The following is a 14,564-nucleotide window of genomic DNA, read 5'->3' on the forward strand; positions in this document are numbered from 1 at the left end:
AGATAATAGAACCAAATTCTCCAGTCTGCCTTTGTACCAGAAATCCCTCATCTCTAGACGCACTTACATAAAGCTGTTCTGCAGCTTCTTCAGGACTTTACATCCTTCAGAAAGTACAGTGCCCAGAATTGAACACAATCCTCCAGCTGATGCTGAACCGTTGTGTTATAAGGATTCAACTCGATAAAATATGGAGCTGGAAAACCACAGTTGCTCAAGTAGCATTAGGATGAAGGCTCCTGCCTGAAATGTTAACTCTCCTGCTCTCCTGATGCTGCCTGACCTGTTATGCTTTTTCCAGTTTCATATTTTATCAACTCTGACTTTCCAGCATCTGCAGTCCTCACTATCTCCAAGCTTTATAAAGGTTCATCCTGTTTTTAATTTTCCACGCCTCCAATTCTCTTGTGCCATTTTAATTATTTTCTCTAACCTTGCCTGCCACTGTCCATGCAATGTGTTCATATACCCCAGTTCCCACACTCCCTTTCCCTGCACTATGTGGCCATATACCCCAGTTCCCACACTCCCTTTTCCATTGAATCCCAACAGTGTAGAAACAGGCCCTTTGGTGCAACAAGTCCACACCAACCCTCTGAACAGTAACCCACCCAGACCAATTTCCCTACATTTTCTCACTAATGCACCTTAGCTACACATCCCTGAACACTATGGGCAATTTAGCATGGCCAATTCACCTGACCTGAACATCTTTGGACTGTGAGAGGAAATCAGATCACCCGGAATAAACCCACGCAAACTCCAAGGCTGGAATCGAACCCGGAACCCTGGTGCTGTGAGGCAGCAGTGCTAACCACTGAGCCACCGTGCCACCCCTAACAGTTTACAATTCCCTTTACAGTTAGATTCTGTTGTGCTTTTGACCAAAATGTATCAATTTGCTCGCTGAACTGGTGGATTTGTTGGTTTTGTCACCATGCTAGGTAACTTCATCAATAAGCCTCATTCTTGATGAAGGGCTTTTGTCCGAAGCATCGATTCTCCTGCTCCTCAGATGCTGCCTGACCTGCTGTGCTTTTCCAGCACCACCCTTTCGACTCTGATCTCCAGCATCTGCAGTCCTCACTTTTGCCTAACATCATTAGTGAGCCTTTTGTGAAACGCTGGTGTTCTGTCCCACTTGCTATTTATTTGTCTCGGTTTGTGTGGTGGGTGTTTCTGGGAGGTTGGTAGATGGGATCTAAATTGATGCGTTTGTTAATGGAGTTCTAGTTTGAATTCCAAGCCTTTAGGAATTCCCATTCATGTCTCTGTTTAGAGTGTTGCAGAATGGATTTATTATCCCAGTCGAACCGGTGTCCCTCTACATCTATGTTTATGGATACTAGTGATAGTTGGTCATATCTTTTGGTGGCTAGTTTGTGCTCATGTATCTTGGTGGCTAGTTTCCTGCCCGTCTGTCCAATGTAATGTTTGTTACAGTTCTTGCAGGGTATTTTGTATATGATGCTCATTCTGCTGGTTGTTGGTATGGGGTCCTTTAAATTCATCAGGAGCTGTTTCAGTGTGGTGGTAGGTTTGTGGGCGACCATGATGCCTAGGGGCCAGAGTAGTCTGGTTGTTATCTCTGAGATGTCTTTAATGTATGGCAGGATGGCTAGAGTCTCTGACCGGGTTGTGTCGTCTTGTTTAGGTCAGTTGTGTAGGAATTGGTGGACTGTGCTTATCGGGTACCTGTTGTTCCTGAATACATTGTATAGGTGTTTTTCCTCAGCTTCTCATAGTTCCTGGGTGCTGCAGTGTGTTGTGATTCATTTAAATAATGTCCTGATGCAGTTCCGTTTGTGGGTGTTGGGATGATTGCTCCTGTAGTTGAGTATCGGGTCAGTGTGTGTGGGGCGTTCCTGTAGATGCTGGTCTGCAGCTCTCCATTGGCTTTTTGTTCTACTGTGACATCTGTTTTTCTCTTCCTCTGGTGAAGTTTATAGCAATAAGGATGTTGTTTCTGTGTTTGTACGCTTCTTCTAATTTGTTGTGTTTTGTGATGACAAAGGTGTCATCCACATAGCGGACCCAAAACTTGGGCTGGATTGTAGGAAGGGCTGTTCATTCCAACCTCCATATAACTGCTTCTGCTAAGAGTCCTAATATTGGTGATCCCATAGACATCCTGCTGAATACTCTATGCTTTGTTAACAGCTCTCTCTGCCTTTGTTGCCATCCTTATTGGCTTATGTACAGATACGCCTAGCTCTCTGCTCCAGCAGTCCCCTTTGGAATTGTATTCTTTATTTAACTCAGATTTTCCACCTTCCTTGCATCAAAGTGGATTGCCTCACACTTCTCCATGTTAAATTTTATTGGCCCCCTTCGCCAACATTTTAATGTCCTTTAGAAAGTTTACATTCTCCTCCTCACATTTCTCCTGAGTTTTGTATTGTAGACCAACCTTGAAATTAATACCCACTCTGGACACTTCACCTTCCTCCAGCCTGAAAAATATCTATCGAAAACTACTCTTCATTTCCAGTCACTCAGCTAACTTTCCATCCATGTTGCAACTGATCCTTTTATTCCACGGTCTCTAACTTCCCTCACACCTCTGTCAAACAGCTTTTGGAAGAGCACACCAACAGCCTTCCTCTGATCAATCCTCTGGTACCTCTACAAAAAACCCCAGACATGTAGTTCGACAATGGTTTTCCCTGAACAAATCCATGCTGACTCTTCCAAATCAATCCCCATGGTACAACTGTTTTGAGAAATTCCCTTAGCACCCATGTCTTAAACCCAAGTTTTTGAGTTATTTTCCATCTCTGTTGTCATTGAACTACATTATTTCCCATCAACCTTTGTTTTTACTAAATAGACTAGAACCAATGACTGGATTAGTGGTGCTGGAAGAGCACAGCAGTTCAGGCAGCATCCAACGAGCAGCGAAATCAACGTTTCGGGCAAAAGCCCTTCATCAGGCCTTTATTCCTGATGAAGGGCTTTTGCCCGAAACGTTGATTTCGCTGCTCGTTGGATGCTGCCTGAACTGCTGTGCTCTTCCAGCACCACTAATCCAGTATTTGATTTTCAGCATCTGCAGTCATTGTTTTTACCTAGAACCAATGACTGCAGATGCTGGAAACCAGATTCTGGATTAGTGGTGCTGGAAGAGCAGAGCAGTTCAGGCAGCATCCAAGGAGCAACGAAATCGATTTCACTGCTCCTCGGATGCTGCCTGAACTGCTGTGCTCTTCCAGCACCACTAATCCAGAATCTAGTCTATTTGGGCCAGCTCTATTCCAGCCCCATTCAAATCCACTCTCTGCCAGTTGGGCAATGGGTTGACCTAATGTCATTTTACACCAACTTCTTAAAACTGATGAAACAATAGTTCACTGTTCCTTAAGTTATTCCCCCATTGATACGGCCTACTTGACCACTTCATTCCCATGGACCAGGTGTAGTCATACCTCCCGTCTTGTTGCACCAAAGGCCGTTGGAAATTCTCCTGAATACAATGAGGAATGCTTGTCCCTTGCTGTGCTAACAGTACCATTATCCTGGTCCACCATTACTACTGTCCTATGGCACTAACACCACTCTGTAATTTCTTTCCAGATTTGTTCCTCTATATCCTTCCCACTAGCTGGTGGTCTATTCTTTACATGGAGCAATGCGATTATGCCCTTTTTGGTCCTGATCTTTGGTCAAACTGATCCTGTTCTCGAGCCCACTGAAACATCCTCTCTCTGCACTACTGCAAATCTCTCCTTCATCAAAAATGCCCCAACTCCTTTGTCTCCATTGTTATCTTTTCTAAATGCCGAGTTACTGCGGAATGTTGAACACCCAGATCTGCTCCTCTTTACGTCAGGTCCCCATTTTCACTGTAGCTTCATTATCCCACATGGAGAAAGTGAGGACTGCAGGTGCTGGAGATCAGAGCTGAAAAATGTGTTGCTGGAAAAGCGCAGCAGGTCTGGAAGCATACAAGGAGCAGGAGAATCGACGTTTTGGGTATAAGCCCTTCTTCAGGAATGATCATTATCCCACATGCCAATCTGTGTCTGTAACTCCCCAATCTTATTAACTCTACTCCATACATTCACATATGTGCAGTGTAGCCCTGCTTTACACTTCCTTCTTTTCTCCCTTACTCTGACTCCAACTATTAACTTACTATTCTCTGTTTTACTGCTATCTGCCTCTGACAGCATTTTGTGCATCCTGGTGTTGCTTTCCAATGTTCTCTCCTAGTTGCCTGCTGAGTTAGTTTAAACCCTCCCAACAGAATTAGCCATGTTGTGGATGTGCCGGTGTTGGACTGAAGTGGACAAAGTCAGAAGTCACACAACAACAGGTTATAGTCCAACAGTTTATTTGAAATCACAAGCTTTCAAACCTTTGTCTGACTTTTGACAGTATTAACAAAACACCCTGTAAGGAAGTCATGATTCGGAGATGCCGGTGTTGGACTGGGGTGTACAAAGTTAAAAATCACACAACACCAGGTTATAGTCCAACAGGTTTAATTGGAAGCACACGAGCTTTCGGAGTGACGCTCCTTCATCAGGTGATAGTGGAGGGCTCAATCCTAACACAGAATTTATAGCAAAAATTAATAGTGTGATGTAACTGAAATTATACATTGAAAAATCGATTGTCTGTTAAGCCTTTCATCTGTTAGAATACAGTGATAGTTTCACTTCTTTCATGTGTAAATCACAAAACTTTTTTAAAAGTTGCATTCTCGAGTTAGCTGTTAACAATGGTGATAGCTAGACAATATGTTGAAGGTGTTAGCCCCCTGTGTTCTCTGTCTATGACCTGATGTTTAGATTGATTCTAATCTAAAAAGTGAAATAACAGAGTTTTACATAAATTCATACAGTTTTTGAGCTCAGAGTTCTACATGAATGTATGTGGTTTTTGAGCAACTCTGTACAACTCTGAGCTCAAAAACTGTATGAATTTATGTAAAACTCTGTTATCTCACTTTTTAGATTAGAATCAATCTAAACATTAGGTCATAGACAGAGAACACAGGGGGCTAACACCTTCAACATATTGTCTAGCTATCACCATTGTTAACAGCTAACCTGAGAATGCAACTTTTAAAAAAAAGGGTTTTGTGATTTACACATGAAAGAAGTGAAACTATCACTGTATTCTAACAGATGAAAGGTTTAACAGACAATCAATTTTTCAATGTATAATTTCAGTTACATCACACTGTAAATTTTTGTTATAAATTCTGTGTTACGGTCGAGCCCTCCACAATCACCTGATGAAGGAGCGTTGCTCCAAAATCTAGTGTGCTTCCAATTAAACCTGTTGGACTATAAACTGGTGTTGTGTGGTTTTTAACCCTGTCAGGAAAGTAGTCCCAGCTCTGTTCAGATGCAACCCATCCATCTTGTTAAAGCTGCCATCTCCCCCAGAGCCAATCCCAGGAATCTATAGCTCTCTCTCCTGCAGTCACACATTCATCTGTTTAACCTTCCTAATTCCATACACACTTGCACATGGCGCTGAATGATTACCACTTCAAAGGTCCTGCTTGCTCATTTTCAACCTTGCTCCCTAGATTTCAGTCACAGGACCACATCCTCTTTGAACTAATATCCTTTATACCAATATGACTGCAATCTCTGACTGCTCACCTTCCCCCAGAAGAACGTCCCATGGTCATTCCACAACATCCTTGGCTCTAGCACCAGGGAGGAACAAACCATCCTGGAGTTACTCTGATACTACAGAAACACCTGTCTATTCACCTCCCTCCAGAGTCCAATACCTGCTCTGTCCTTCCATTTCTCTCCCTCTCCTCTGGGCCCTGCTGCACTCATTCAAGGATCCACCATCGCACCAACATCCAGGGTTAGAAAGAGGGTTAATGTGTAGGTTAACTGGTCACTACCACATTACCTGCCTGTTATTGTTTGACTGCTCATTTCCCATCTGCTTGCTTCTCAATACCTTGCAGTCTCAATGTGATATCCCTCCAATTCTCTGCCAGACAGATATACCTCAGTTATTCCAGACAAATCTACCCTGACATATTCCCAAAGACTCTTCTGTAGAACATAGATCAGTACAGCACAGTACAGGTCCTTCAAGCCCTCGATGTCAAGACCTTCAATCCTACTCTAAGATCAGACTAACCGACATACCCTTCATTTATCAGCCCAGCTCTGCATCCTGTCAATGTCTCATTGCAACCTACAACTGCCCTCCACACTATTCACAATTCCACCAACTTTCTGTCATCAGTAAACTTACTAACCCACCCTTTCACTTCCCCATCTAAGTGATGTATAAAAATCACAAAGAGCAGAGGTCCCAGAACTGACCCCTGCAGAACACCACTGGACACCGAGCTCCAGGCTGAATACTTTCCATCTACCAACACCCTCTGTCTTCTACGGGCCAGCCAATTCTGTATCCAGACAGACAGGTTTCCCTGTATCCCATGCCTCCTTACTTTCTGATGTTTCCATTAAGGACACCTATCATTCTCCTACATCCCAATGAGCACAGGTCCAACCTACTCAAACCCTCATTTATACCCAGCATCAAAGTGGGGCACCTTCTCTGGACTTCCCCCAATGTTAGTCTATAGAGTCATAGAGATGTACAGTACAGCAATGGACCCTTCAGTCCAACTCATCCATGCTGACCAGATATCTAGTCCCATATCCCTCCAAACCCTTCCTATTCATATACACATCCAGATGCTTCTTAAATGTTGTAATTGTACCAGCCTCCACCACATCCTCTCGCAGCTCATTCCATACACGTACCACCCTCTGCATGAAAAGGTTGCCCCTTAAGTTTCTTTTATATCTTGCCCCTCTCACCCTAAACCTACGTCCTCTAGTCTGGAATGTCCTACCCCAGGGAAAAGACCTTGTTTATTTAACCTGTCCATGCCCCTCGTGATTTTATAAACCTCTATAAGGTCACCCCTCGGCCTCCAACCCTCCAGGGAAAACAGCCCCAGCCTATTCAGCCTCTCCCTATTGCTCAAATCCTCCAACCCTGGCAACATCCTTGTAAATCTTTTCTGAACCCTTTCAAGTTTCACCACATCCTTTCTATAGCAGGCAGACCAGAAATGTATACCATATTCCAACAGTGGCCTAATCAATGTCCTGTACAGCCACAACAGGCCTCCCAACTCCTGTACTCAATACTCTGACCAATAAAGGAAAGCATACCAAACGCCTTCTTCACTGTCCTATCTACCTGCGACTCCACTTTCAAGGAGTAATGAACCTGCACTCCAAGGTCTCTTTTTTCAGCAACACTCCCTAGGACCTTACCACTAAGTTTGTAAATCCTGCTCTGATTTGCTTTTCCAAAATGCAGCACCTCACATCGATCTAAATTAAACTCCATCTGCCACTCCTCACCCCGTTGGCCCATCTGATCATGACCTTGTTGTAGTCTGGCATCCACTGTCCACTACACCTCCAATTTTGGTGTCATCTGCAAACTTACTAACTGTACCTTCTCTGTTCACATCCAAATCAGTTATGTAAATGACGATAAGTAGAGGACCCAGCACCGATCCTTGTGGCACAAGCTGGCCACAGGTCTCCAGTCTGAAAAACAACCCCCCCCCCCCCCCCACCACCCTCTGTCTTTTACTTTTTACTTTTCATTAAATAAGGAGACCTGCATCCTAAATCAAGGTCAATTTTCTGCAGGTCATGTGGTATTAGCCATGTTGCCAGTGTTCTTGTTAAAACTGGATTCGGGACAATCAAACAACTTGCTAATTTCTGAGATATTACATGGGCTGGTAAATAAAGGAACCCTGTGAAGGATTTAACATGGGATATCAATAACAGCCAACACAACCATGGTTTGGCAGGAAAGTGAATTTGCATTTAGCTGCAGACATTTTAAATTAAAGACTTATCCAAAACCACTGACTTGTCCTTAATTCACCGTTTTAAATTCAAGGGTGGTTTATATAAACACTTTCATTGCTGGCAACTCCTAGTTAGGAAATATTGTTTCACATTCTAAATGTAATTTAAACGAGCTACATTATACAGTGAAACGCGAATTGTAATTTTAGAAAAATATTGGCAATTAATTACAGCAACTAGATTGCATCAGGGATTAAATGAGAATAAAACTATAATTGAATTCTTCACAACAGATTCATACTCAGATAAAAAGTGATACAGCAACTGGGAACAAGTATAAGTGTGAGAGAGAATGGAAATTTGCCAAGTTAACTTATACTGAACATTATGAGCAGCCCTGAAAAACAACTTCAGTTGACTTACACTAAAAATAATAATTTTAATTGGCATTTTAATTAACTTGATTTATTCAGCTAAGGCTATGATTAGCAATATAGGGTGGTGAGGTATTATTCACTGTAAGTGATAGCAAGATTACAGTGTTAAACATATTATCATAGAATACATTTAATTCGTTATTTAATGTTTAGGTGATTTACTTGTATCATTGTCTTGGCCAAGGTTAGAGAATAGAATACGGTGAATGATAAGAGATTAAAATGAGGTTAAATTCCAGCCAAATTAGATAAGGAAAAGAAAACAAAGAGAGAATGAGAAAGATTGGATTAAAGCGAATCTGCAAGGAAAAAATTTGCATCCAATTTTAAAAAATGTACAAGAAAAGCACATGGCTTGAATTATTCCCCATCTGGAATCCAGAATCCCATTAACACGGTTGTTATGCTTTAATATAGCTGCACTCTTTGACGAGTTTAATTCATTTTTAAGGTGCAAATCCACCCATTTCTTGATGCTCAAGAGGAAGTTGACATTTTTGCAATGCTGAGATTGAGATGTCCTGTAATTTGTGGTGTAAAGCGATTGTAGTCATATCTTTCCTGAGCTGCTTCCTTTGACACAATAGTAACTGTGTGCACTTTTATATTTTCCCAACATATTTGAGGAACATTTTAAAGTTCAAAGTTGAAAGTGCATGAAAACTTTGCCCATGTGACTGGGTAATGGAAACTGGGGACTGTTCTTTTCAAATAGTCACACATCGGGTACAATCTGGTGTTGCCCCCAACTTTATACTCGGATCAATTTATTCCATTACGAGTAACCTTTATTCCCCAAAAACTCCAACGGACAAAATTTGTTTTAGCTCATCCTTTTTTAAATGATAATCTGCATGCAATTTTAAAAGTCTTTCATTTTTAATGTCTACAGCTAGGAATTAAAATTCACTTTATTTCCAAGTCACCCCCCCACTTTCGGGTGTAGGGGAGTGAGGTGTCTGTATTCACAACATTTCCACCAGGAATTCAGAAGCCAGTTCCCAGCGAGTTGCTGCTGATTGATAGATTGTACATTTCCACCAGAGGGCAGAGGCGATCCATGATTCTCCTGGTTTGATTAAGTTTGGTAAAGGATGGCTGAGTCTCGGTTAATTTCCTCACTGCAATGCGGTATGTTCAAAATTCCAGGTCAGTGCGACTTACCACAGGCTGACCCCTTGTGAAATGAGGTGGAGACTCCTTTTCAGAGGAGATGGTTTGAGTGGGTTTTTGTTGGTGAAGGATTTTACAGAGAATTACATCGGTTTGCAACATTTTGCTTTGAGTGTGTGTACTGGCTTTATCCAGAATGGGGAGATTCCTCCTACTATACACCCCTGCTACATGGTGCTTAGTATGTTTCTCCTGAATTCTTCACTGGATTTATGGGCAATTATCTTATATTTATGACCCAATGAAAAAACAAACGCTGCAGACTTGGAAATTCTGAAATAAAAACAGAAAATACTGCAAATACTCAGCCAGTCAGGCAGCATCTATGGGGCGAGAGAGAAAGTTTACATTTACAGTTATGGTGAGAGATCACTCATCTGAAATATTAATTCTAATTCCTTCCACAGATGCTGCCAGACAAGCTATTTCTAGAATTTTATGCTTTCATTTTATATTTCTGACCTCTGATTTTGGAATCTCTCTCACGTGGAATTTTCTTTTCTCTATGTCAACTCTATTGACCGCCTTTCAAAATGTTCACCTGGAAATCCTTGATCAGACATCTCTGATCTGGAGAAGCTTCCTATCCTGTCAGCCTTTCTTGTTAAGTAGCATCCTCATGAATCTTGTACCTTTTTCAAGTGCCTTTATATATTTTAATAATCTAAAGACTGAACTGTTCAGTGTGCTACGGTAATCTAACTGATTTTCTATATGCGGATCTTCTGTCCTTTTCAATTCTATCGCTAGAAATTAATGATGTGTTTGTTTTCTATATGTTAGTGCATATAAGATATGCCACAAAGACTCATTTTTGTATTGAGACAGATATCTAGAAGTTTGTTAACAGCGATGTATTGCTAATATCACATCTCCTACCAGCTGGGGATGTGTGCTGACTTGCATTGCTATTATAACATTGTTGGCTGACTATCAAACTGCATGTACCCTGTAAGATGAAGATGTTTTTTAAACAAATGCATCACATGCTGTGATGCTGTCGAACAATCTTAAACAAATAGTGCCTTTCCAAAGTCTCACCAATAAACCAACAATGAACACCAGTGCACAGTTTGTTCTTATTTACGGCCTTTGTAAACCTGTGACATTATTTTGAGTAATTTTAGTACCCAGATATCTAGTAGGATCTCCTATTTAGTAATCTTTGTATTACACCCATGCGCTAGTGAGTTTAAAAGTAGCAGGATGGAGCCGATAAATGTGAGTCTGGAGAGATGGAGCAAAACTTTAGATTTCTGGAACATTTGATTGGGTGAAGGTGGGACTTCTACAGACTGGATCTGAGCAGAACCAAGGCCAGTATCTATGTAGGATAGTTTACTAGCACTACTGGGGAGGTTTGAGCTAATTTAGCAGGCGTATGGAAAACAGAATGAAATATTGGAAAGTATTAAAGACAGACAGACTGTATTCCAATATAAGAGGGTGAGCGAATGTAAGAAGGTTTATCGGAGGTGAATGTAAATGGACAAAAGGTGGTAGGCTTCAGGCTCATGGGAGCTCATACCATTGTGCATCAGCCTTTGAAAGGTGAATGGGACATATTGGTATCTGAATGCCATGACTTGCCATTTGTATAATCCACCTGGAGCTATGAAGGTGGAGCGGACAGTGCTCCTTGAGTGAATTGGTCTTGGTAATGTAAACTAAGTTATTGTACCTAACTTAGTTATGCAATCTTCCGGCCAGGGTACTGGGTAAAAGTCAGCTCTAGTCACTATATTAACTTCCAGTGTGAATACAGAGGCTCTGGGCCCGGCTGGCCTGATCATGAGGACAATGGGGAAACCAGCTACTGCTGCAGGCTCTATCAGTTGGTGCTCCAGTGTGTAGTTAATCTCCTCCTGAATCTGGGCCTGGCCAATAGGGGAGTTGTCTCATAGACAGGCCTCTCCTACCTACTGGAAGAGTAGCACAGCCTGGCTTGTCTCTGAATAAACCTGTGTTTGATTCTACATTTTTTTGCCAAAGGGTTTTTATGGGGTTGTTGTAGGAATTTGGAACAGCTTTATTAAATTGGGAAAATCTAGGGCGACACGGTGGCTCAGTGGTTAGCACTGCAGCCTCACAGTGCCAGGGACCCAGGTTCAATTCCAGCCTCGGGTAACTGTCTGTGTGGAGTTTGCACATTCTCCCCGTGTCTGCGTGGGTTTCCTCTGGGTGCTCTGGTTTCCTCCCACAGTCCAAAGATGTTCAGGTTAGCATGGACCAGCTGTGCTAATTCCTCGCAGTGTCCAGGGATTAGCCGTGGGAAATGCAGAATTACAGGGATGGGGTAGAAGGGTGGCTCTGGATGAATGCTCTTTGGAGAGTTGGTGTCGACTCAATGGGCCAAATGGCCTGCTTCCACATTGTAGAGATTCTATGAATGTTGCAGGAAGAGGAATAGCACCATTGACTGTCATTTCTACTTTTATAAACTTTAGGGTTCTGAGACATGATTTAATGAAAGGAACATACAATGTTCCTCCATCTAGCATTGAGTCTCCTTTGTCATTACATGAAGGTTTGAGGGGAAAATGCTCTATTGGAATGAAATCACTTGCTTTTTACCCATCAGTTCATCAATTACTTATCTACCACTGGCTACTCTCATTATAAAATAGGATGAGCATTGATTGTAGTGATGATTGGCACAAAAGATTAGCATCTCACCAGGGAATTACAGTATCTTGTTGATGCTCCTATCAGGGACGGGGATAAATATTCACAATGACATTTACTGAGAAATACTGTACAATATTCCAAGGTTAACATGCTCATTATTTTGGATGACATTTATTCCCACATGAATGACAATGCTGTATTTATATCAGAACATGGTTAACATACAGTTACCATCTGGCTCATTGTTTAGTTACGTTGCACTTCAATATTCAAATGTCATATGGATAAAAAATTTTTTAATGAGGACTTGCAAATACGCAAATAATTTGTACACATAAAGGTCAGTAAAGGTGATCTTTCTTCATCGAGTTCTTGTTTCTGGTCCTGATCTAAGCACTTCACCTCTCCACCTTGCTCTAAAGTGTCGATGAAGGCAGTCTTACACAGTGCTATGTCTCATTGGTTTAGATGGAGGTGATACTGCATTTACAGTTCAAACACCTCCATCAAAATATTGCAGGCAAACATCTGGTGTTCTCACGTTCTTTGATAGGCCATGTCAGGATTTCAGGCCTGATACCTCGAAGCATGATTAAACTTATGTTCTGTCTCCTTAGCTTCGGGTTTTTGCAGGGGAGATTGTGCCTTACCAACTTAATAGAGTTCTTCGAGGAAGTGACCATGTTGTTAGATGAAGGAAGTGCTGTAGATGTCATATACATGGGCTTTAGTAAGGCGTTTGATAAGGTTCCCCATTGTAGACTAATGGAGAAAGTGAAGTCACATGGGGTACAGGATGTTCTAGTTCGGTGGATAAAGAACTGGTTGAGCAACAACTGACAGAGAGTAGTAGTTGAAGGGAGTTTCTCTAAATAGAGAAAGGTGACCAGTGGTGTTCCACAGGGGTCAGTGTTGGGGCCACTGTTGTTTGTGATATACATAAATGATCTGGAAGAGGGCACTGTTGGTCTGATCAGCAAGTTTGCAGATGACACGAAGATTGGTGAAGCAGCAGAAAGCATAAGGGACTGTCAGAGAATACAGGATGATATAGATAGACTGGAGAATTGGGCGGAGAAGTGGCAGATGGATTTCAATCCAGACAAATGTGAGGTGATGCATTTAGGCGAGACTAATTCTAGAGCGAATTATACAATGAATGGAAGAGCCTTGGGAAAAGTTGATGGGCAGAGAGATCTGGGAGTGCAGGTCCATTGTACCCTGAAGGTGGCTGCACAGGTGGATAGAGTGGTCAAGAAGGCATATAGTATGCTTGCCTTCATTGGTCAGGGTATTGAGTATAAGAGCTGGCAAGTCATGTTAAACTTGTACAAGACATTGGTTCGGCTGCATTTAGAATACTGTGTACAGTTCTGGTCGCCACATTACCAAAGGGATGTGGACGCTTTGGAGAGGGTACAGAGAAGGTTTACGAGGATGTTGCCTGGTATGGAAGGTGCTCGCTATGAAGAGAGGTTGAGTAGGTTAGGTTTATTTTCACTAGAAAAAAGGAAATTGAGGAGGGACCTGATTGAGGTTTACAAAATCATGAAGGATATAGACAGGGTGGATAGAGACAATCTTTTTCCCAGGGTGAAGGATTCAATAACAAGAGGTCATGTTTTCAAAGTGAGAAATGGAAAGTTTGAGGGAGATACATGCGGTAAGTACTTCACACAGAGGGTGGTGGGTGTTTGGAACGCGTTGTCAGCAGAGGTGGTAGAGGCAGACATGGTAGATTCATTTAAGATGCGTCTGTCATCCTTATCTAGTCTGGTCTACATGAGACTACAGCAATGTGGTTGACTCTTAACTGTCTTCTGAAATAGTCCAGCAGCAGAGTGAGTCGTATCAAGCCTTCATAAAGTGTAAAGAAAGTAGTGAAAATTAACAAGGAGAAAGTGAGGACTGCAGATGCTGGAGATCAGAGCTGAAAATGTGTTGCTGGAAAAGCGCAGCAGGTCAGGCAGCATCCAAGGAGCAGGAGAATCGACGTTTCGGGCCCTTTCCTGAAGAAGGGCTCATGCCCGAAAATTAACGGCCCACCTGGTACTAATTGAGGCAGTGGCAATGACCAGTCCTGTCAACACTGTAAGTTCTCTTTCTTGAAACCTGGGGCAAATTGGGAGAATCATCCCCACAGACTAGTTAAGCAAATGCCTGACATTGTCACACGGATGCAGTGATCCCTTCCCAACCATTATCACAATCTCTGGGAATGTTCTGTCCCACCAGACCTACCAGGCATGGCAGTACAATGTTGGTAAGGAGTTGTCATGAGTGTTCCCCAACATTGACTCAGAACCTCATAAAGTCTCATGGAATTAGACCAACCATGGGTAAGGAAGGCTGCTGGTTACTATTTGCTACCCCACAGCCAGCTGATGAATGAGTGCTCCTTCAAGTTGAATACTATTTGGAGGAAGTACCAGAAGGGCAAAGGAGCAGATACATGGGAACATCTGCTCCGGTAAGGTCCCCTCCCAGTCAC

Source organism: Chiloscyllium punctatum, chromosome 20 (assembly GCF_047496795.1).
Source record: "Chiloscyllium punctatum isolate Juve2018m chromosome 20, sChiPun1.3, whole genome shotgun sequence".
Lineage (NCBI taxonomy): Eukaryota > Metazoa > Chordata > Chondrichthyes > Orectolobiformes > Hemiscylliidae > Chiloscyllium > Chiloscyllium punctatum.